Source organism: Nilaparvata lugens, chromosome 10, assembly GCF_014356525.2.
Source record: "Nilaparvata lugens isolate BPH chromosome 10, ASM1435652v1, whole genome shotgun sequence".
NCBI classification, from domain to species: Eukaryota; Metazoa; Arthropoda; class Insecta; order Hemiptera; family Delphacidae; genus Nilaparvata; species Nilaparvata lugens.
Window position 1 is genome coordinate 41430539 of NC_052513.1, and position 24772 is coordinate 41455310.

A 24772-nucleotide genomic window follows, 5' to 3' on the forward strand; every position below is an offset into this window, starting at 1 on the left:
CCACGTTTTAATGGCAGCATTTGATTCACATTTGACTATCCTTGTCTATCATTTGATAAAGCAGATAGCACTATTCTTTTCTAGCTCCGCAACGTTTCCAGATCGTTATTAACACGTTTTTGTCTTTGTATTGGAAATTTCTTCAGTCCAAATAATGATGATTCAGTGAAGGAATAAATAAAATCAAGCCTGATAATCACCAGGATCAACTATTGATCTTCTTTTATTCAAGTTGTTGGAAATCTCTTGATGATCCAGTAAAGGAATAAATTAAGTCAAGCTTGATAACGTCCAGGTTCAACTCAATTTCCTTGATAATCAAGTTTTCTCTTGTCTGAGTTGCGAATAATATTCAGACCGGATAGTAATTTGTATCTCTGCTCTCGAGGTCTCAAGAACAATAAATCCTTTGATTAAAGCTGAATTTTAAATCCGGATTAAAAATGACATCTCATTACAATTGACCCACTTTTGGTGATAAATTCATCCTACATTATTTTCGTTCATAATTAGACTCTTTTACACTTTTGTAGCAAGTGTCAAAGTGGAGTGATTATATCACCGTGAAAAGAAACAGTATCATTGTGAAAAGATACAGTATCACGTGAAAAGGTACAGTATCACGTGAAAAGATACAGTATCATAATGTTTTCGTTCATAATTAGACTCTTTTAAACTTGTAGCAAGTGTCACAGTGGAGTTACAGTATCACCGTGAAAAGATACAGTATCATTGTGAAAAGATACAGTACCATGTGAAGAGATACAGTATCACGTGAAGAGATGAAGTATCTTGAAAGTTTGAGTATCATGAGAGTTAGAAAGATACAGTATCACAGTGGAAATATACCGTATGACAGTGAAAAGATACAGTATCATTGTGGAAAGATACAGTACCATGTGAAGAGATACAGTATCACGTGAAGAGATGAAGTATCATGAAAGTTTGAGTATCATGAGGGTTAGAAAGATACAGTATCACAGTGGAAATATACCGTATGACAGTGAAAAGATACAGTATCATTGTGAAAAGATATAGTATCATTGTGGAAACATACAGTATCACGTGAAAAGATACAGTATCATAATGTTTTCATTATGGAAAACGTTTTTTTGGTGCAATTTTCAAACATATATTCTATATTTGGATTGTTTTTATGTGATAAATTACAATTTGAAGCAATTTTGAACATTTGTAATGGTGAAGATGATTTGAAAATGATTTTTTTTGTGAAAATTTAAAATTGAGTTTTAACCTCCTTCAACCTCAAAAATGTTCCAGCAATCAGATTTTTGACTTTAATGTGTGTAACGCTAGTTCGCCTCCATGGTGCACATTGGGTAACGCTAAATGGACTTGCAAATAATGGCGGTCAGACAAACTTATGTTCTTCTGACCAAAAACTACACAACATCTCAAAGAATTTGAAAATATACAGTGTATATCTAAGCATTTGAGACTCATGAGCTATATATTTGTTGTGTATCTGCCATACGCTAAATTGAATAAATAAATATGGAAAAGTATCACATCACACACAACACAATTGTAATGTTAAAAGATACAGTATCATTGTAAAAAGATACATTAGATACATTGTGAAAGATACAGTATCATATTATACTAAATCTGTATCACAGTATCTAAATATTGATAATTCTATTGCAAGAACTCAATGAGTCAATTTGTAAAATTAATTTCCGGATTCATAAAAATTGAGGTGTAATGTAGTAAAATTCTATTGGACGACTTGCAACTCAGTGAGGAAATAGAGTTTACTGCTTGCAACCGCTAATTTTATCAAGATAAATTAAACAAATTCACACTTTCGTGGCAATCTTCCTTGATTATGGAAACTGGCTGTCCACTAATTATAGCTGCAAGTAATTTATTCGTAATCAACTTTCTCACTTATTAACGGTTTTCCTGGATGATTTTAAAACCACCAGTCTCTAAAACTCGTTCAAAATATTGCAATATTGTTAGGAAAGGATTTCAAGTCGGCAATTTTTATTCCTTAGAGAGGTCGTATTAGAAAGAGATTGAGGGCCCAAATTTATGAATATGGAATCAATAAGAGTATCAGGTAGCCTGTATCTCACAACAGTGAGGTCCACGTTATAATGGCAGTGTTTGATTAGCAATGGTATTGCTATCCTTGTCTATCATCCAACAAAGCGGATAATGCTATCTCTTTCTCGCTTTGCTCTGTTGCCTGATCGTCTTTTAACAATGTAGAAAATATAATTAACAACATATTTTATCTTATTATGATAATTCATTATGAAAAATATTATTTATGGCTTGATAAAATATAATTGATTATTTTAAACGAGAATGAACAGTTGATATTACATCAATAAACCTGTATCAGCTACCGTATATGGAAGGCATCGACAAGACAGAGGATCGGCAACGTTGTTCTCCTATCTTTCACCCCTGCCATTATAACGTGGACCTCACTGTTGGTACTAGAAATTTAAATAAGTTGAAACTTGATTAAGTAAATACTGTCTTTCTGTATTGTTGTTAAGGTAGATATCCGTATTGACTGGATATTGTCGAAATTACTGTTTTATCAAAGCAATCTGAGATACTAGTTTCAGTTTTTACAGCATTATCAATCCCTAGTAAACTGGAAGCTTGAACACTTAGCAGTAGAATATGTAGTGTGAGTGAAGCTCTGCGATTGGCCGTTAGTTGTCGACTTTTTTTGGAATTTTTGTATTATCTGTTGTAGCATAAATTAGTATTAATTTGATGATAACCTCGACACATATATTATATAGTAAGGTATCATTTTTGTAAACACTGAATATTGTTATATTATTGAAAATATATGAAAAAAATATGTAATGTATGAATTTATGAATAAACTCCTCTGGATGTGTCGTCCAACATCCAGAGAAATTATTAATGGGGGTGGAGCTCGACTGTCATTGGTCTAGAGAGACTAGACATGCCCCAGTATTCCAAATATGGTCATGAGAACCGTTGAACAACAAAGGAAGTAAAACTTATAGCCTATCTAACTAACAATACTAAATGGATGATATATGAGTAAGAATGAAAGAATATGTGCCGGTTAAATTTTAATCGTGATTAATTCCGCAAGAACCAATCACAGAATCCGTCTTATCAAAAAGGCCTTCTGTGATTGGTTATAATAAAATCAACCACGGTTGAAATTTAGACTTGTAACACGAGACTTGTGAACACAGAGATTCAAGAACTACAAGAAACAAATCAATATCAGTTTTCTATGTTTGTTTTTGTTGTAGTATTTTATTTCCGTGTTTATTGGTTTCATCTATATATATAAAAGCGAAATGGCACTCACTCACTGACTGACTGACTGACTCACTCACTCACTCACTCACTCACTCACTCGCATAACTAAAAATCTACCGGACCAAAAACGTTCAAATTTGGTAGGTATGTTCAGTTGGCCCTTTAGAGGCGCACTAAGAAATCTTTTGGCAATATTTTAACTCTAAGGGTTGTTTTTAAGGGTTTAAAGTTCGTCTTTTAGCATGTATATTCTTCTTCTCCCAATCTCTTAATTATAATTGAAATTTCCATATCATATGTTACTATAGAACTATAATCTAGATAGAGTACCTCTTCGAAACAGTTGTTAAGTGGCAACTAAATTAATAATTTTGTCAGGTTGGCATTAAGTTGAGTTGACTATATTAGGTTGACACCAAGTTGAAGATTTAAATGCATTTTATCGCGGAAAAATTGATTGGGCACTGCTACTTCAATCCTGGGAATATTATATTACTAGCCGTCAGGCTCGCTTCGCTCGCCATATTCGTTTAGCCAGACGTTTAGTCTGGACCCCCGACTGGATTGCTCTAACATATGATAAAAATGCCCAAATGAAAAATGCAGGCGAGCGAAGCGAGCCTGCTGATCTCATTCTTGGACGATCCAGTCGGGGGTCCAGGGGCACAGAATATACAGAATGGAAACTTGTAATAAATCGCCTATCTAACCAATGCTTTTTACATGACCCCAATACTAAACACGTCACGTGACCTTGGGAAGTTCCAATCTTGGTCTTCTGATTGGCTCGTGGCAGTGAACAAGATCAATTGATCCGGATCATTGAAGTGATCCGAACCTACCATCAATACTATTACAATGCGGCGCTTCCTAACAAGATGGCGGATTTTGGCGTCAGGGTAAAGCCAAGTTTCCGTACTGTATGTATACTGTGCCAGGGGGCTAGACGGATATGGCGAGCGAAGCGAGCCTGACGGCTAGTACTTGTATATTCTCAAATTCTCTCTCATTTATTATCCATTTGGTTTCCTTAGTTACTGAGTTTCTATTCATTTGTGATGTTTATCGGTTACCATGACCATTTGAAATATCTTGGTGTGTCCAGCCTCGGCCAATGAGAGTCGAGTTCAACGTTCATTGGTCAACAGCTAACGGCCAATCGTAGGGCTTCATCCAGACTATATTATATTCTACTGCTCAGTGTTGAAGCTTTCAGTTTACTAGAGATTGATAATGGTGTAGGAACCACAAATAGAATTTCAAATTATTGAAATTGAAATTATCTTTATTCTTCTTCTTAGAAAGTACAAACAATAATATACATATACAAAACTTGAAGAAGGTTCCTCACATGGGAAAAGCCTATTGTTTTAATAAATTAGTATTTGTGACATTATTCAATATGATTAGTATTTTAATTCATTTTATCAGGTACATCTCATTAAAACTTGAAAGGGAATGAATTTTCGCTTTCTAGTGTGTCCGTTTTATATTGAAACGGAGTTGATAATTTTGAAACGTAGATCTCTTGTTAACTGAAATTCAATAGCTTTCCGATTTCTCTGAATGATATTTTTCCAACTTTCTCTGAATCAGATAAATATAAGTTTTGACATGTCTTGATTATTTATATGCCGATTGGTATTGATTAACAAAAATTCAATCATCTACTCTACTGAAGTTTCACATGAAAGAGAAAGTATCCACCCTGATGTATCAAATAGAACTTCTATTATTTTGTACCTAATTCGGATTAAAATAAAGTAAATGTAGATATATTGAAAATAATGATAACATGCAAACTTCAATAATTATTTATTCCAATAATAAAAGAGAAGGCAATACGGATTAAAGTAAAAGTAATATTGTAGCATATTATTTATTGAAACAAATTATTTCTGGAATATGATATCGCCTATCGAGAGAGCATCTTGAGCGTGAATGTAAATCAATATTAATTCAATATAATTTTGGACTGATTCGGCTTTCATTCAACTTTCATTTCAATTCTCAAATCAATCAATATTCAATTTATTGATATATTCCAATAATTCCTCCTCATCAAGCTCTCAAATATTATTTGGGACATCTTTTGGTTTCCTCCTAAAGGTGAAATCTCTTCTTATTATTTCAATCTCCCTAGAATGCATTTATTTCTTTCAAATAGCTTGTAGAACGTGATACAAATAATGATAATATTATTTATTATATTTGATCTGATTTCCTCATCTGATTCAATTTAAATAAAAAACTTTCGTCTGAGTTAATAATACCGCTGGAAATCTCTATCTGATGTATTGAATTCGTTGAGTACATGTTTGAAAATCTTCAACAAAATTTGTATTTTCTCTCGGTCAGCTTATTATTGGTTTCTAATTATTATATATAGTATTTTAATTGAATAACATAATCTTGAAAACCGGTTTGGGAGAATGCTTGCCTCCGTTAAGTCAGTTGATTGAGTTATAAATTATAGGGAAAGTCTTTTCTAAATTGGATCGAATCAATTACAGTTGTTACTATATCAAGTGAATATAGTAACTATAGTATCAATAGCTATCATGTAACAACTTCTTGTTCAGGAACTTATTTGGATAAACAGAGTCTGGAAAAAGCTCTGTGGATCAGTTTACTTATAGAAGCTTAATCAGCTCTGCTAATGATATTTAATATAAGTAGATTAAACTCGATTGCTTACTACTGTAACAATATACAGTAGGGGAAATGATAGTCATACCTATCGATTTCTTCACAAAGTAAACTTTTAAATTAACTCTGGACTATTTTTCCGTACTGTAACAAAATATACAGTGGGCTAGATGGGATTGAGCAATACCTCTTGATTTCTTCTCAAAGTAATCTTCAGAATTTTCTCTCTGGATAATACAGTGTTGTACTTCAAACCTGTCACAACTATTCTATTTCACATCATTAGAATAGTTAGATTTTTGGCCCATTCTGACGCTTTCTCGAGCATCCTTAATTCTATTTTCATCTCATATGAAGAAAAAAATACAGATGGAAATTACTGTTTATTGAATAGTAGCGCTCATCGAATTTAAAACTAGCTGTTCACGCTGTTGCCAATATTTGCAGTAGCAGAAGTCTTTGGGGTGATTTACAGCATTTAAAATGTATTTTCGTTAAATGGTAATTAAGAAAAAATACGATAAACTTTGTGAGTATATCGTGGAATATTCATGCCAATCATGAATTTCTTTTTAATTTATTTATTTATTTATTTATTAGAACAGTCACAAACACGATATTTGGAAAGAGAAACAGGCAATTGCCCAAAACTTCCTCAATTCCTTGATTTTGGCACATAAATAGTCCAAAGTGAGGTTAAGTTTAAAATTTCTGTTTTCACCAAAGATTAACACTCAGAGAATACGTATTCGAGATATGACTGATGAATTTTGAATTTCGAAGGGTTGATAAGAGCCGGAAATAACACTAAACAATCCGAAAGTTTCAATAATATTGAAATAAACTTGAAAATTTTGAGCAGAAAAATTAAAATTTGTTTGGAAGCTACTCATGAAATGTTATCCATGTTTTTTATCCTCTTCAAAATATTCAATTTCTGTTATTGCTCAATAGCTGGACCCGATAAACAATCTTGAATCAATACGACTTGATATTGTTTAAGCCACTAATTTATTTATGAAAACAATTTGAGATACAAGTTTCTTTTGTTACACCATTATCAATCTCCAGTGAACTGAAAGCTTGAACATTGAGCAGAAGAATATATAGTGTGGGTAAAGCTTTACGATTGGCCATTAGCTGTTGACCAATAGAGGTTGAGCTCTACTGCCATTGGCCGAGACAAGACACCACCCAGTATTCCAAATATGAGAACCTTTAGACAACAACCAATGAAGAGATGCGTTGTAAATGGAAAAATCAAATGGATAATATTATGAAGAAGAATGGAAGAATATACTATTTGAATGCCATTCCACAACAACATAGAAAGATGAACTTACTGGCTTTTTGTGTAGTTGAGAAGTTGTTATTGTGGTAATTATTCATATTGAATGAAAAAGACTAAGAAATTGTCAAAAAACCACTGATTTATTGATAATTAGAAAGACCGGTTTCGGTTATTACACCATTGTCAATCTCTGATAAACTAAAACTAAATACAAGAGCAGCAGAATTTATACTAGTAGGCGAGTACTGTGCCTATAAAATAACAAAGGCAAATCTTTGAATATTCTAGATGCTTTAGAAATAACAAGAGTAATTAAGGAAAATTCCCAGTATAGTTTAAATGACCAGATTCATTTCAACCAGTACAACACTACGAATTTAGTTTTATCATAAAATTGTAAGCATACATTAGTCAATAGTTTTTCCATTTACATATTTGTTTTATTATCTTTCACACTTGTTTTCTTGGTTCTTATTTTGTACTAAAAATAAATTTTATTATCATGGCGATTCTGTTGCTTAAGCCGCCATTTTGTCACACCGTTGAGGGGGAGGAGACTGTCTAGCTAGGCCAATGGCAGGCGTTCATGCCCTCGACCAATAGCAGTACTCGCCTACTAGTATAAATTCTGCTGCTCTTGTATTTAGTTTTAGTTTATCAGAGATTGACAATGGTGTAATAACCGAAACCGGTCTTTCTAATTATCAATAAATCAGTGGTTTATTGACAATTTCTTAGTCTTTTTCATTCAATATGAACTTACTGGATTTTTACACTCCTTATATTGTATGTTGACTGCAGAAATAGTTTCATATCATACAGAAAATGACCATGTTATTTAGATCATAAGAATGTTTCAACAAAATGAATTCCTTGATGAGTAGTTACGAAGGAGTCACGTACGCCAATTGAGTATTTTCCCAATAGTAAGGAATACTATTTTACAAAATACAGGCACCAAATATTTGTAGTGCATTTTGTGCTTAGTGGGTCAATCTCAATGGAAGGGAGACGTTTTGTGTAGAATATTTTGTGGAATAATGTGATTTCTTTAGGAATAGTGGAAATTCATTTAAAATTTTTGTCGAAGAAGTGCTTCACAAGAGGTAATAAAAATATGTTCAGTGCATTCTTTGCGAATGTTCAGTACATCTGCATCACCTGTCAGTTCACACCCTCTTATTCAAAGTGAAATATTTTTGACGTGTGCTAATAAAATGAGGGTTGGGTTTAATTTCCAAAACCCCATCTTTACCGGCAGCATGGGGTATTTTTCTCTTGGAGCTTCCCCCTCCAAATCTTTTGACAATTGGAGTGGTGAGTCTAGGTTGCTTAGTTTTCGGCTGTACCGTTGTAGGGCCTAGAAAAAATAAATCCATCGGACATATATGGAAGTTTCAGAATCCTATGTTGGAATACACTCAATGTATTCCTTCCAACGCTCAATGTCAATGTATTCCTTCCAACACTCAATGTATTCCTGACTACTAATGTGTAATCCGTCGGACATACATGAAAGTTTCAGAATCCTATGTTGGAATACACTCAATGTATTCCTTCCAACACTCAATGTATTCCTGACTCCTAATGTGTAATCCGTCGGACATACATGAAAGTTTCAGAATCATATGTTGGAATACACTCAATGTATTCCTGACTCCTAATTTGTGTGAGTTTCCTAACTATTTCCAAGATACTCAGATGATCACGGCTACTAATCTGGTTTGGAGGTCTATCTTAATATTCCTTTAAATATCCATTTTTACATGATCTTTTAAACGTAGATTTTCTTTTTAGATAGCATGCTTCACAATCGTTTCATGCCTCCAAAACTTCAATACGTTTCCACAAAAGTGGCAGAATGAATAATAAAAAATATTCTCCCTTACAGTTTATGACTCTAGCTTGGTTTTATCATAGAGAAACAATAGCTTAAGTAGATATCCCATGGAATAGGGCGTTTATGTCGCAACTTTTACTGTTATCTCAAGCCGATAGTTCAAGTAATTCTTTACCGTGAAGCTGTGTGACACTGGTAGTCTCTCATATTGTGCCGTTCATACACTCTCACCCCAACAAAACAGTAAAATTCGACAATAATCAACAGTAATGGGCTTGAGATTACAAAACAGTATAAGTTGCGACATAAACGCCCTATACCATGGGAGATCTACTTACGCTATTGTTTCTCTATGGTTTTATCTTCAGCTGAAATTCATTTACGAGATTTACATTGCTTTATAACGTGGACTTCATTATCGAGAAAAGGTAGCATAGTGGTATCTTTTCTCTACGATAGTAGTTATAAAAACTAGGTAGTACACTCCTTTTTAAACATTGTGAAGAAGAATATAAATTAATAGGTATATGGCCATACTTCTGAATATTGTCAACAAATAATAATCTTATGAACTTGAGCAAATTTGAGCTTACCTTTGGCTATAGGTGGTATGTTATTATAAATGAACGAGACTAGAGATGGTACCTCTTCCGGTACGAAAAGTGCCTCTCCAACTCCTGAAAAAGAAATAAAAATATTTAATTGACATTTTAAAACAAGGAGCTGACTGCTCTAGTTGAGGATCAAAATAACACTTGAAATGGTTAATGACTCAATTCATGTCACGCCTAAGTATCAGTCTTGTTGGTGCCGGTTGTACAGAAGCCTGTTGAATTTTAACCGTGATTATAACCGTAGTCCCAAGAGAACTGAAAAATGAAATCTTGAAGAATTTAAAATAGGTCTATAACCATACTCGTTAAATTAAGAATCTATATGAAAAATTTCAAGTTAATCAGTCCAGTAGTTCAGACGTGGTGATGCGTCATTCGTGTATCTCCTATCCCGTACTTAAGCCAATTCTCCCCTTTATTACATTATAGATCATCGGAAAAACCAAAATCCTTTATACGCTACTCTCCATTTCAAAATTGGGGGGTGTCACGAAGTGAAAAGTTGTAACCTTGAGTATCATACAAGGTTCTAACTAATCATTATGTTCTGTGAGCTTTATGAAAGTTTGCTTCTCAGTCTACTAACTACTAAACAACGCTTTTCGAATGTGCCATACAATATTTTTTGATTGTTGGTTTACTCCGTGTATTGCTAGCTATTTCTCTCCTCTCCTACAGAAGCCTATGGTTGTAATTTCACTTTCAAAAGGAAAAAACGAAGTACGAGAGAGAGATAGAGAGTGAGATTGACATACTGTGAATGAAAGAAAAGGAGTGAGTGGGTGATAGATAGAGAGAGAAGAGAGAGTGATGAGAGAATGAGTAAGAGAAGACAGCCCACTTGCGTGTCAGAACAAACTCAGTTTTTATTGCGGGGAAACTTGTCTGAGAAACTTATGATTCCTATAATTATTGTCCTGCTCCTAAATAGTAATTACTCACTGTATTGTCGTCAGGGTGACCAACTGATTCAGAGCACAATTGGAAAGGAACTCATCAACCAATGCAAATAAAATAGAAAGGTTCCAATCTTTGAGAGGTTTTTCATGGAGTGCGCTATTAAAGTTTGAATCCTGGACAGGATATTACCAATCACATTTTTCGCGATGTTCAAGATCATCATTTTGAAATCTTGTACTTTGAGTCCTTTGAAGATAATTTTCGCTCCGTCATTCAGAATTCTTTTAGAAATTCATCTATCCTTTTCCCAATGTAAAATGTATTAAAAATAAATAATACAAAATATCAATAATACAATGGAGTTTGTTTACATTTGATGTCACAGAATCATATTTGATATTTATCTTGTCATCTTTCCAAATTCTTCTTCTTCTTCTTCTTCTTCTTCTTCTTCTTCTTCTTCTTCCTTCATTCAAGGTTTAGGCTATTGCCTGTTCCGACTCACAACAGTATAATATTGTATATCCATCTATTACAGTACGGTAATCTAAAATTACAATAATCATTAAATCAGTTATTCATCTTTTATATTTTATAGCCATCTTTTCCTAGGTCTTCCTATATCTCTTTTTCCTATATAGGGTGGTTGTTGAGAATTTTCAAGGGAATCCTTCTTTCCAAATTAAGGAGAACATTGTACCTGAATCTCATTTATTGAGGTTAATCTTCCTTTCCTTCATTAACAATAATAGAATGATAATTTATTTCCTTCTAATCTTCTAAATCCTCTAAAGTTGATTATCATTTAAGCTGAAATTGATACACATCTTCGTAATTACGACTCGAATTTTGAACGACCTGAATCTTTTGTCTTGAAACTTTAATGTATTGAAATGTTTCATTAAGTCATTGACTCATCATAATTTACCGTATCAAGTACTCATCAAGCTTAATCTAGTGTTCGGTCTTGAGTTCAGTATCAAATGAACCTCAAGTATAGTAGGCCTGGTTGAAATACCGAAACAGTGATTGGAGGATATCCAACTTTCAGAACATTATCATGTAAGAGTTATTCATGTTAGTTATTCATCAGTGTGATGAACATTAGAATACTAGCCGTCAGGCTCGCTTCGCTCGCCATATTCTTCTAGCCAGGGGGCTCCGCCCCTGGACCCCCGACTGGATCGTCCAAAAATGAGATCAGCAGGCTCGCTTCGTTCGCCTGCATTTTTCATTTGAGCGTTTTTATCATATGTTAGGACGATCCAGTCGGGGGTCCAGACTAAACGTCTGGCTAAACGGATATGGCGAGCGAAGCGAGCCTGACGGCTAGTGATATAATATTCCCAGTGTAAATGGGTAGAATTATTGAGAGGAGGTGAATTAATTTAATTTTTTTTATTTCTCATGATACGCCAATCTAAAATCATTGAACTTTGGACTCGATGGCGTGATCGGACTGAATTTTCTAATGTTCATTTTTTTCTAGACGTAAGGGTATTTCAATTTTCTCTAGTGTGAGAAATAGATTATTGCGTTTTAGAATATAAAAATTGTGCACAGTACAGCGTATTCTTCTGCCTCGTGGAGAAAAAACTGCAATCTGGTGACAGTTTTCCACGAGGAACTATCTCTTTCTCCATCCAATTTTGAGCTCTCACTCTTTCTCTGCCGTGAGAAAAAGGTGAGTTTCCCAAGCGTTTTAGGCTAGGGTAATGTCCATGGACAGCCCTCGAGTCAGTCAGCGATGGACTCCTGAGCGAACGGTTACTCTCGAACGCGAGACGCACTGCGGTGAAATAAGTTTTAATTGTTATATATTTATTTTGTTATATTAATAAATAAATATTATATATTTATTTTTATATATAATTTATTTTGTGATTCGAACGATAAAAATCAAGTTCAATTGATTCGTTATATTTGTTGTAATTATTCGCGTGCTACGAGCGATAAAATGTGTCTTTAGTGTTTAGTTGATGTCGAATTAATTCGTTGTACTCGTTGTGTTATGTTGAACAATTCGTGAGATATGAACGATAGAATCTTTCTTTGTGTTTCGTTATAATATTGTTGAAATTATTCGAGCGATACGGACAATAAGGATTGGTTACAGTTTTTCGTTATAGGCTAATTTGTTGAACTTATTCCTGAAGTATGAACGATAAAGTTCGCCTGTAGTTTTCTGATATATTTTGTGGAACTTATTCGTGTGACTCTAACCTGAATCCAGAAGCCAAGATGCGGTTTTGGATCCTAATGAAAGTGACCCTCGGAATTATTATCACGGGTGAGTGAATCTATTCTAGCCACTATAATTGATTAATATTTGACCGAACCTTCCCTTTGAAATTGTCGAGAATCACTTTTATCTTAGTCTATTTGGCGGCTGGAGTAAGAGATAGGTTGTACTGTGCTATTATTATTTAATATTATTTAATTGACCAAGTTGATAATTACTCTGAATGTTATTTAATTGAAATGTTAGTGTTTTATTAGAATTTGATTTGGACGAGAGTGGCGAAGGGTTTTTATATTCCAACGTTAACAGCTAATTGGATACTCTCGCCTACTATTGAGGAACACTTATAATAAATTTGTCCATTTTATTCAATTGTACCATTAACGAGAAGACAGTTATAATTTTGTTAACAATTATCCTGACGACAGTTGCATATTTTATGATGTAGAGAGTATTTAAATGTGTGTACCTATGTTACTTTTTAAGCCGATGTCTAAGGTATTAATTTGGTGTAGTATTAAAATTCGAATTTAATGTGAGTTGAGAAGAATTTTATGTTTCAACGTTAACAACTAATTGGACATTCTTGCGAACTAGTGAGGGATACATAATATTGATCTATTCAATTTATTTCGTAAATTAAATCTATTTCATTTCAACAGTCGTTGTTTCTCCAGTCGCCTTGTTCTCACTTAGTTAAGGCATGTTAAATAGATAAGAGGGAGAGTCGAACAGTTCTGCTGTGGTCTGCGTCTCCTGGAGGAGTTTGTGCCTCTTTCCCATTGGGGTTGAGATTTCAACACACTTGAACTCAGAGGGCCTCTTCCAGGGTCGTATAGGCAGGACTGGGCCGACCTCCCAACTAGGTTTAAGTTTATGTCCGAACTGGTTGGGCCCGCTACCAGATCTACCCGCCAGTTCGGTTACACCAGGAATAGCTCTGATTGGAGTAGCAGTGCCCAATCAATTTTTCCGCGATAAATGCATTTCAATCTTCAACTTGGTGCCAACCTAACAAAGCCAACTCAACTTAATGCCAACCTGACAAAATTATTAATTTAGTTACCAGTTAACAACTATTTCGAAGAGGTACTCTATCTAGATTATAGTTCTATAGTAACATATGATATGGAAATTTCAATTATAATTAAGAGATTGGGAGAAGAAGAATATACATGCTAAAAGACAAACTTTAAACCCTGAAAAACCACCCTTAGAGTTAAAATATTGCCAAAAGATTTCTTAGTGCGCCTCTAAAGGGCCAACTGAACATACCTACCAAATTTGAACGTTTTTGGTCCGGTAGATTTTTAGTTCTGCGAGTGAGTGAGTGAGTCAGTCAGTCAGTGAGTGTTTGCCATATCGCTTTTATATATAGATATGAATAACCCATGTAGTGCATTAAGAAAAATAGTCAGATATACAAAAAAATAGTAAGATAAGTTTTCAGATACATATTTCAATCGAAGAAGAATAATCCATGCAAACACAAAAGTCCACTTACTCGTACAAGAAGATTACAATTCGACCCACTCCCGTTGGTTTTTACAGGTATTGCAGAGTATTGGATCAAATCATTCGGTTATTCCTATTATTGTATAGTTCAATGACTCATTGTAATGATGTAAGCCACGCACTCACTATCATTTGCAAATTATATTGGCAATACATAGTGAAAGCTGGTCTAGGGAAACTCCTCCGCTCCTAGCAGGCAGGCAAGGCAGCCTCGTTTCAAACCACACCTTCATCTCCAAAGCGGACATAATCGAACGTCTACTATGGAAAATCCGGGCTTACGATAATGTTATATCATTCTCTGGAAACTCTGCGACGAAATTAACTATTTCACCTTGTATGACACACTGCTGTGTTACTTTGGAATCGACAGAGTTCGAAGCGGAGGAGTTTAATGTCTTCTAGGATGGTTTTTGGATTTTTAAACAATCTTGCTTCATTATTTTGGACATGTTATCTAAATTTGGGAGAGAAATAGTACAAGGAGTATCCTTAGTTTTTTCTCTCCCAATCAGTGCTTCTTTGTGAAAAATATAAATAAATAAATAAATAAATTATAGATGGGAATGACTTTATATTTACGAAACCACTTGTTAACTCAGGTAAACTCTATAGTGAGGTCCATCTTGTTTGATTAGCAATGGTATTGCTATCCTTGTCTTTCATTCAACAAAGCGGATAGCGCTATCTCTTTCTCGCTTTGCTCTGTTGACAGTTCGTCTTTTTACTATGTTGAATTAATATTGATAAATTTGTCATCTTTATTATGTAAATTGATTATGAAACTATATCTTCTACATATAATAGCTAAATCTATGAACTACATTCTCTTAGAACTCTGTTTTTATGTACAGTTATCTTCTTCAAAACCTTCCGTATTATACAGAATATTAAATATATCGTACATATCTAATTCTCTCTAAAGTAATTGTACTATTCTGTCAAAAAAACTCTGTTTTATATCACAATATATTTATTATTGACCGAGCGAAGTGAGGTCTAAGATTCAAGTCGACGGTTTGGCATTTCTCTTAATGTTTGAATGTTTAAATGTTTATATGTTTATGGCGAAACGCGGTAATAGAATTTCATGAAATTTGACAGGTATGTTCCTTTTTTAATTGCGCGTCGACGTATATACAAGGTTTTTGGAAATTTTGCATTTCAAGGATAATATAAAAGGAAAAGGAGCCTCCTTCATACGCCAATATTAGAGTAAAAATCAGACTATAGAATAAATTATTCATCATAAGTCAGCTGTCAAGTGATTATACAGATGTGTGGAGAAGCCAGTCTATTGCTGTGTTTCCATAAGGTCTATAGTTTCAATCTGGTACTTGTGGATGAGAATACTGCGTGAGGTCTACTGTTCACAGAACTACTAGTATCGTATATCTTAAATTCTCTGTTCATAATTATTTGAAATGAAATAAAAACTCACATATATTGTCAAATTCTACAGTTTTTACAGTGACCGAGTCACTGTCGATGTTGTAGAAACGTTCCATAATGAAATAAAAACTTACATATATTGTCAAATCCTACAGTTTTTACTGAAATAAAAACTCACATATATTGTCAGATTCTACAATATTATTTGACAATATATTGTCTAATTCTACAATATAATTTGACAATATATGTGACATTTTATTTCATTATAGAACGGTTCTACAACATCAACAGTCACTAAGTCGAATCATTAATTATCTCAAAAACTCTGTATTGTATTATAGAACTGCCGCATCTTAAAAGCTCATTAATGTATCTGTATTATATTGTATACATCTCTGATTCCCTGTACATTAAATACCTCAAATAATCTGTTTTATAAAATTACCGTACATTAAAAACTCAGTTATTTATCTCAATATCAGTAGGCTATAATATCATATACTATATGCTATATCAACTCTGCTATAATATGCTATAATATATATATATGCTATATATTATAGCTAATATATGCTATATATCAACTCTGATACTTTGTACAGTAATTGTCTCCAAAACTCTGTACTATAACACAATATGATGAAAGTGAGAATACACTCGATTTACTGGGTAGTCCCAAAGAAACAGAGAGTGTTTCTATTGGTAAGGATCTTTTTTCTCCGACGCGTTCACTTTCGTTGAACTGACGACGTTAAGATCCATTCTATGAATGGGAAGCTTTCTATTTCCCCTGATTGACACGTAATCGTTCACTGTTTTTCCTGTATATACCTATTTATACGAATATGATATATATTTTTGTTAATACGCATCTCAGACACGCGTCCAACGCGTTATCTGTATATGTATGCACTTGTCACATACTTATATATAGTCACACACCTGACATTGCTAGACTAGGCACTAACGGAAGAGACTTAATTGCTTTCGACATACTTTCTGTCACATACTTAATTGGAGAATCTTCAAATGTCAAGTGTTTTAGCGGTGAGCGAAGTACCAAGTCGATTCATTCAAACTTGATTGTGTAGGATTTTTTGGACTCCATCACTTACGAATCAGAACAAATGTCGGCAAATTTAGAAGAATCTCTTGATTAACACATATTTAGATAATCTCGAGATGAAAACATTTTTGGCGGCTTGTCAAGTAGCAAGTCGATTCATTCAAATTCTGTATGATTTTTATGTACAGACTTCCATGTCTTTTGGTCAACTTATGTTCAATTGGAGATATCTTCATTCCATTCAACTCTGAAGGTATGTAGGACCTATATGAAAGTAAAATACTCTATCACTTACGATTCATAACAAAGGTCGCAAATTCTGAAGAATCGCTTAATCAACACAACATATTTAGATAAACTTGAGATGCACATAAACTTACTTAGTCTATACTCTTCGCACATTTTCCCCCCATTCAAAAAGAAGATTCATTTGACTGATTCCTAACTCCGCCTAATAAAGAATTTTTTCATTTCATTTCATTTCATTCCATAGGTAATCCGCTAATCATTAGCATCGAAGATTTTGGAATATCTATGAAATATGATTGACCGAGCGAAGTGAGGTCTAAGATTCAAGTCGACGGTTTTGCATTTCTCTTTATGTTTATATTTTTGTTCCGCATTTACAGCGAAACGCAGCAATAGATTTTCAGGAAATTTGTCAGGTATGTTCCTTTTTGAATTTCGCGTCGACGTATACATTCGGTTTTTTGAAATTTTGCATTTTAAGGATAATACAAAAGGAAAAGGAGTCTCCTTTGAACGCCAATATTACCGTAAAAATCAGACTTTAGAATTATTATTCATCATGAAACAGGTGTCTAGTGGACTATAATACTACCCGTTCAAAAACATCGAACATCTTGAAAATGTATCCTTCCATCAACAATAGTAGACAGTCGACTATAAAGGTGCGTACAGATATACGCGCCGCGAACATGAGCAATTCACTTTTAATCAGCTGACTATATCTGTATTTTCACAGAAACGGTATAAGATATAGATATAAAAACTTGGCATCATCTGATAAAAAGTGAATTGATCATGTTCGCACATGATGTAAATCTGTACGCACCTTAATACTACCCGTTCAAAAACATCGAACATCTTGAAAATGTATCTTTCCATCAACGTTGTAGACAGTTGCAGCCTGATAACAGCGCTCACACTCACATTCCGGGACGACACGTCACGGTACGATAGGACAGAAAGCTCTATGTTTATTTAGGATTTTTTTAGAGATTTTAAATTGATAAATTATTTATCAATTTTTGAGAAAACATAACAACAGGTCAATGTAACTTACTGAGCGCGAGGTCTACTGTTCACAGAACAACTAGTTTAGTTAATACACAAAAGCTACACTTTAAACCAAATATTGTTTTGAGATTATTGTGTTATCTGAAAAGAAAGCTAGTGATACAGTTGATTGAACTTATTCCTGAAGAAACTTGGCAAAGAAACGTATGTTAGTAATTTGGTATTATTAAATATGAGAAGGTTCAATTATTCAATAATTAAAAGCTACACTTTAAACCAAATATTGTTTCGAGATAATTGTGTTATCTGAAAAGAAAGCTAGTGATACAGTTGATTGAACTTATTCCTGAAGAAACTTGGCAAAGAAACGTATGTTAGTAATTTGGTATTATTAAATATGAGAATATGAGAAGGTTCAATTATTTATATAAGAAGATTATCGAGTAGGTGCGAGCTAGGATATGCAGAATAAAATTCACAATGTGTACCCAACAATTTGACGGAGAAAGTATCGAAATTGTTCAATTATAAGTATACTACGTACGAATCAATTCAGAACGCTCTTTCAATACTGGTCTGATCCTTTTTTTTGAATTATTGATTAGCAGATAGATAATGATAGCACATCTTCATGAAAGTGTAAGCATCCATTGTTATTCTATTGAATTTGAATCAGTACTGGTACCAAGATTGGAATGATAAATGAGATACTTGATAGTCTTCCACAAATATGATTTGCATACAATGCGAGTGTTTATTATATCGCTAATTCAGTCGGCTTTTGAAACTCTTTTCTCCATCAATATATGGATTCATATCATCACTATGGCCACAGAATACTGTGCTATAGCCAAGTTAAAAGTATCGATCCTGATTGAACAGAAAACAGTCAGATTTCCCAACGATTTGGAGACTTCTTAAAAACTTCTGTAGCAATCACTTCTATTTATAATATTCCACTAACTTCAATTCAACTTGCAAGAATTGATTCACTTCTGATTTCAATCATTCTTCTCTTATCTTCAACTTGTCTTGAGTTTCCATAATTTTGCTCTTCACATTGAAAAAAGTTCAACACTGAAATCAATAGTAACATTTTACTTCATTATCATCATCATCATCATCATCATCATCATCATCATCATCATCATCATCGTCATTCAAGGATTAGGCTCTGTTGGCCTGCTCCGGCATCCATTTCTTCATCGGTCGTCCGACGCCTCTTCTCCCATCGGGTTTGTAGTGCCAAGCTTGAATTGGAAGTCTATTTGCTGGCATACGAAGTAGATGTCTGGACCAGTCTTCCCTACTTTTCTTCAATATTTGCAATAAAGACTCTACATTCAGTTCGGTTCTTATTAATCGTTTCTTAACTTTACTTCATATCAAATCAATAATGTGAAATTTTTCTCCAATGTTTGGTTTTGAAGCATCCAAATTTAAAAATCGACTCTTTGGAAATAATTGAGAACTGAAAAGTTTGTGAAGAGAACAACTACAAGACTTAACCCCATTTTGGACTATATTGATCTTATTTTTTCTCTCCCTATCATTTTTGATGATGTTCTGAAGGCCTGTTGATCCTTTTCTTATTATGTATTTGATGTGTGTATTTTTATTGAATGTAAAAATAAATAAATAAATAATACTTGTTGCATGAATAAATAGAGTATAAAGAAGAAACAATAAATCTGGGGCCTGTTCCATAAAAATTTAGAAGTCCTGTAATACAGGAACAGCTGATTTTATCGGCTATATTGAGCATGTAATTGGAATGGTGATTCTCCTGTATTACAGGACTTGTAACTTTTATGGAACAGGCCCTAGTTCTATCAAGCCAAAACAATAATGAATTAAATTACATACAATAAATCTAGAACAAAAAAGGTTGTTACTTCGTTTCGGTGAAAATTTCAACAACAACACGATTCGGGTGCTAAAACATCTCATCTCTCCAGTCTTCAAAATTTTACCGTCAATGTTCATGTAACTGCAGAATTTATCGTCCACTTTCATTGAGATTTCACATTAATATGTGGGCATATGACGGCAATTTCCCCCATAGCGCGCGTGTGCCTACTTGACCTCTGCGTGTATTTTCAAAAAACAACTGAAAGAAGATCCTGTCTGATGGCTCTTAGAATGCGATTTCATCCTCCCTCTCTCTCCTTTCAACTGTATTCGACAATTTTTCCATCTCTTTTCCTCCTACATTCAGTGTGCCACAATTGGAATCAACTTGACGGAGGAACCGGCTCTTGAAAAGTCGAAGTGGATGCTGTATCGAAAAAGAAGTCCTTTTACGAGTTGAAGCTCGAAAGAATTCAAATATTGACCTTGATATAAAAGTCAGAATGCGGGACAAATTTTTCCGATTGTCAAATTTCTGTTCAGAGTCGTCTCCAGGTGTGTTGTGTACCGGAACTAATTAGGAAACTGAGGTCTTTCTACCTTTCTTTCACTTCAACATCGATGCATATAAGCTCACACGTCTTTTTCGTACCGCGATCGACTTGGAAGGTTGTGGGTTTTTATTATCGACTATCGACTGACACAGTAAACTAGTTGATTCATGGATTCACTGGAGCACCTTCCCAAATTCTACAACTTTTTTCGTTGAAGTTGATCGTCAATGTCCAATTTCGTTGAGTACAAACTACGTGAAAACGTTGACAGACTGGTCTACAAGGTTTTTTGTCAATTTTCAATGTTTAAATCTGTCAACCGGACATTGATCAGTGTTCAATTCTCAACTGGATATTTGAGATGTCATACTCTGAAGACCTCTTCACATTTAGCGTAGCGTAGCTGGAATATGTCTTCTGAAGTCCTGGCCTCCCTGTCACCCATCGTTAAATCAAAGCTAGGATGTGTGAAATAGACAGATTGGCTAAAATTGGGAAATACGTTGGCTGCGTCTTCCGAAGACTTATTTTTAGCTACGCTACGCTAGGTGTGAAGAGACCTAAAATAATCGAATATGTTCTCAACTATCCATTTCATATTAGAAGAAGAAGAAGCTTATTACATTCTACTAATTATGAAACTGATTCTCCTGATGTCTAGATGTCAACATATTGACTATTGAGTAATCACGAGATCCCTGATGTGTTCTCGTGTGCGAAACTTAATTTTTTTATCCATTATTACTTTCCTTGCCCTATTACCATAGGTAAGGAAAGTATTGCTTTCCGAAAAAATTAAGGTACCCCAATCTCTGAATTTCTATACGTTTCAAGGTCCCCTGAGTCCAAAAAAGTGGTTTTTGGGTATTGGTCTGTATGCGTGCGTGTGTGTGTGTGTGTGTGTTGTGTGTGTGTGTGTGTGTGTGTGTGTGTGTGTGTGTGTGTGTGTGTGGTGTGTGTGTGTGTGTGTGTGTGTGTGTGGTGTGTGTGTGTGTGTGTGTGTGTGTGTGTGTGTGGTGTGTGTGTGTGTGTGTGTGTGTGTGTGTGTGTGTGTGTGTGTGGTGTGTGTGTGGTGTGTGTGTGGTGTGTGTGTGGTGTGTGTGGTGTGTGTGTGTGTGTGTGTGTGTGTGTGTGTGTGTGTGTGTGTGTGTGTGTGTGTGTGTTGGTGTGTGTGTGTGTGTGTGGTGTGTGTGTGTGTTGTGTTGTGTGTGTGTGTGTGTGTTGTGTGTGTGTGTGTGTGTGTGTGTGTGTATGAGTGTATGTGTGTCTGTGTACACGATATCTCATCTCCTAATTAATGGAATGACTTGAAATTTGGAATTTAAGGTCCTCAGGATATAAGGATTCGACACGAATAATTTCGATCAAATGCAATTCAAGATGGCAGCTAAAATGGCGAAAATGTTGTCAAAAACAGGGGTTTTCGCGATTTTCTCGAAAACGGCTCCAACGATTTTGATCAAATGTATACATAAAATAGTCATTGATAAGCTCTATTGCAGTTCAGTTCAAAATTAATCAAAGTAACTCAGTCCATCTTGTAGTAGAGAAATCAACATCAAAGATCAGTAGAATGAAACTTGAATAAAACTGGCAAGTTTTAATAGACGCCAGGATAAGTAAACGTCTCCACAGCAAATATTTTTTTTAGAAATTAGGTGTCTGATTTCCCTCTGATTGAGAAATTAACATGCTGATAGTGTACTTGCGGATCAAAAAAAATCAACTGCTACAAGTCCTATATCCGTAGAAATTTCAGGAGTTCCGCCCCATCTATGCAAAGTTTTAATTTAGATTCTCAATTATCAGGCTTCAGATACATTTTGAACTAATAAAATTAAAAGGAAAAGATTGAGCATGAAAATCTCTACAATTAATGTTCTGTAACATTTTCACCTAAAATTGAAAATAAGCTCGAAATTCGAGAAAATGTGATTATCCAATTGCAAACTGTTGATTCTATTGAATCATTCACTATGAAGAGATAGCAGACTTCTTGTGTCTCCAGCGGTATTGTCCTGTCACCAGCAGGCTCAGATCTTTGACTTGTGATGCCCGTGAACACTAGCGTCAGGTGATCAATTTTCATAACGGCAAGGAAAGTTGTGTGAGTGCGCCACACCAGATTTTTTATTTTCCTCATCCCATAAGAAAGGATAGATTTAAATCAATACTTTGGTGAGATAAAATGGAATGATATTTCTCAGAGTCTTCCAATAAATGATCTATTTTCACAAAACCCAGGTTTCAATGTTCAAGGCAGCAACCTCAGTTAAAGTTTGAACTTAATCTATCGGCCAGAACATCCAAGACGACGGCGTTGCAAGTCTGCTAGCGCTACGTGGTTATGGGTTCGCATCCCGCCGATAGGCATGGACGTTTGATCATCTTATCAAATGGCCCTAGCATTTTCCATTACTCATGCACAAGCAGAAAGCTCGTGTGGGTATCATCCGCAATGAAAAAAAAACTACCTACAATATCTCTGACTACAGTGATATTAATTTGACCACAAAGAATGACCAATGAAATTACAATGAAGAGCCGGATTCAGGATAAAAATATTTACAAACAAACTGATTATACAGTAACAGAAATATCCTGTTTTTCGGTTGTTGAACAAAGTGAGAAAGAATTATAGAGCCATTACTGTGTAGAACTTCTCTTCCACAACATAAATGTTTATTGCACTGCATATTATTGCTACGATCACGCCAAACATATGTAATAAAAGGCCGTAAGCATCAGCACGAAGCTTCGTTGGCTAGTAGACCAGGTGTGAAGGAGGAATGGCATGTAGAAAATTCACAGCATGCAAGCCCCATTGGAATATCAATGATGTGGAGGATGGAATCTATTTAATTGAAACAAATTAGATATTTAATTTAATGACACGAGAAATATTTAGTTGATGTGAGGTGTTAATGAACAAAAATATATGGAAGTTGGAGGCATATAACTCATGAATGGAATGAATGCATATAACTCATGATACATGGAAGTTGGAAGTATTGCCGATTTTTTGCCGTGTCCTCATAAATTCTATTAGATTAAACAGATGATTTCAAACTGATGATGTTTGTCAAGTTCTTTTTAATCTAATAGAATATTCATAAGGAATATTCAGGAACGTTAATATTCATTAACGTTCATTAATTTGAGGTTGAGTGGTAGAGAGGACTTAAAAGTCCTAACTCCGCCTAATAAAGAATTTTTTCATTTCATTTCATTTCATAAGGACGGCAAAATATCGTACGAACAAAAATCTATGTGTGTGTAACTGGCTTTAAGGTACCATATAGTTTCTGGAGCTCTCGAGAACTAAAATATAGCTGCGAAATATTTTAAGTGAATACAATACCACTAAACCACTAAAGCGAGTCTCTAGGTTTGTATATGTCGGGCTAGAGTATACATCGGGCTTGTTTATATCGGGTATAATATCTTGTGAATATGATTAATTGCGCGAAAAATAAATATTTGGTGGGACATTATGCATGGACGGTTAGGAACCACTGCCATATAGATGTTACCTATGTGTTAACTAAATCATGACTAATATCATGTCTAAATAATTAACAATACTAGTAATTGAGGATTTAAAGCTGAGGTCAGGATTTGAGAAACAATTACAAAATTCTACAAAATAATAACACATTTTTTCTATGTATTTCACACGACATGCAGTCAAATATTAAAGTAAATAATCAAAATCTTTTACTTACTGACTGTAGTATTTTCGATCGTCTTGCGATCATTTTCGACAGTCAATATTGACAGTCGCGAGACGATCGAAAGTACTACAGTCAGTAAATAAAAGATTTTGATTATTTACTTAAATATTTGACTGCATGTCGTGTGAAATACATAGAAACAAGTGTGTTAATACATCGCAGCTCGGAATGGATCAAGAAACCATCATCTACAAAATAATATTTATTTGTTGACAGCATTTTTGCAAAATACTCTGTTACACTACCAATCTTGTAACACTTGTCAGTCAAGTTCGATATTGGTAATAACTAAACTAATACAGTATACATTTGCAATTTTGTAATACCTGACAAGGAAAACCTAGTATTACAGAACAATTATAACAGACCGAAGTCAGGAAGAGCTCCGAAATGCAAACAGTGTAATTTGAGTAATTAGTTGTAGCGAGCGGTTGCTGGTGAGATATTTGATAGGGAAAAGTGTTTGGAAAGTGAACTGAAATATAACGCCTCTCCTCTACTTCCTACAACTCTGTGGTCGTAGAAAACTTTGGAGAGTATTGAGTTGGGTTGGGAGAGTAATGAAGTATT

General features: G+C 34.4%; 2 protein-coding genes across 2 annotated transcripts in view; one reads left to right on the forward strand and one right to left on the reverse strand.

Moving 5' to 3' along the window:
• The window catches only part of LOC111051410 (transducin beta-like protein 2), a 119660-nt gene that overhangs the window by 63291 nt on the left and 31597 nt on the right, over positions 1 to 24772 (forward strand).
• The window catches only part of LOC120353378, a 46401-nt gene that overhangs the window by 11945 nt on the left and 9684 nt on the right, over positions 1 to 24772 (reverse strand). Inside the window, exon 2 of the mRNA XM_039436880.1 lies at positions 9665 to 9748. The gene's annotated coding sequence lies outside the window, so the exon portion shown is untranslated. The remainder of the gene's footprint in view (positions 1 to 9664; positions 9749 to 24772) is intronic.